The sequence below is a fragment of the Artemia sp. Qi Xiang Cuo genome, chromosome 4 (assembly GCF_049724085.1).
Source record: "Artemia sp. Qi Xiang Cuo chromosome 4, ASM4972408v1, whole genome shotgun sequence".
In the NCBI taxonomy this organism is placed as follows: Eukaryota; Metazoa; Arthropoda; class Branchiopoda; order Anostraca; family Artemiidae; genus Artemia; species Artemia sp. Qi Xiang Cuo.
In genome coordinates, this window is record NC_142797.1 from 45,623,806 (window position 1) to 45,625,332 (window position 1,527).

Below are 1,527 nucleotides of genomic sequence, written 5' to 3' on the forward strand. Positions count from 1 at the left end.
CCGAACTTTACTTGTGAACGGTAATTCTCTAGACATTGGTGTCTGGCCACAGACAAATGTCTAGACCTGGGATTCTAGCTAGATACGTTAGTGAACACCGCTTTATGTTATCCCCCCTCTTCTAATGGTAGTGCTCCCAGGCTTCTGCAGTAGTTACTTTTGGAGACTGGGGTGGATATTTAATAATTCACATAAATGACCTACACTTAAAGTGAACATACCACTCAATGCCTTTTTCCTACTTTAGCTACTTTTGGCTATCTTGGATAGGGGTTAGGTTGGGAAAATGAAACTTTTAGGGATGGGTCTACAGGCTAAAGTATGGGTAAATTTTTCGCGATTCATATTATTGGGTTACGAATAAAGTGAACATACCAATCAATGCCTTTATTATGCTCTTTACAAATATAATAATTGCTTATATCGCAAATTCAATTTTACCCGGACCCACCCCCCACCCCCTTAGGTGCAAATATATACCCTGAATAGGAATATACCATGAATTGTTGACGGCAGTTTCGCATAGCAAAATTCAGCACTATTTTTGTTGACGGCATTCAAAATCGAAAAACTTGAAACGGTAGGAAAACGTTTTATATTTGAGACTCAAATATAAAACGTTTTCCTACCTAAGTATTGTTTTATTTTTTACCTTTTTTGTATTACTCAAAGTACATCTCAAGCAACTTTCTATCCTTAAAGTTCATATTTTCGTCATATTTTGACCGATCTGTTGACAGATACCTTTTTCTTTTTTTCAAACATTTTTATTAACATAAACACAACTCAATATGAAAACAAGTCAAAGCAAAAATAATACTTGAAAAAGTGATCATTTGGATATCATTCATGCGAATCCATCCAATGGGGGGTGCTGGAAAAATAGTAATAAAGAAGGAAAAAATAATGGTAAAGAAAAATAAATAAATAAAATATCTTCATATGGTCCAGAATCCGGAGTCTGGCACCGGAATCTATCAATCAAAACCGACCTTAACTAGTCGATAATTAAGAAGCATTGTTTTAAACGTCAAAAAAACATAATTTGGTACAAGTAAATGGTCCTAAGCTGCAAAATAAGTCGTCTTGAACAAATGCTATTAAAAGTTGGCATAACGAGGCTTTACTAGGGAATTGGAAAGAAATCAGAAAATGGAGGAGCCTGGAGGGATTTTGGTACTGAAAATGGGGGATTTCTAGGGATTTTCCACCAGCCTTTTAGGGATTTCAAAAAATATGAAGTGGAAACACTGTCAGTGTTTCCATTCTAGAGATTTCCCCCTAAAATGGGGATTTTTGAGGTCTTTTAGGGGTGAACTTTTTCATTTAGGAATTTGAGGATTTTTACAAGTCTTCTGGATTTTTTGGGAAATTTCTAGGGTTTTGGCCCTAGAAAATCCTCTTCCGACCCCAAAAAAGGAAAAATGGGACGGAAGTAGTTTTCCGTCCCATTTTTCCATAAATCTGGACGCTCTATAAAGGGAGTTAAGGATCTTTGCACAGTCGAATCGGAAGCGCATTATTTTT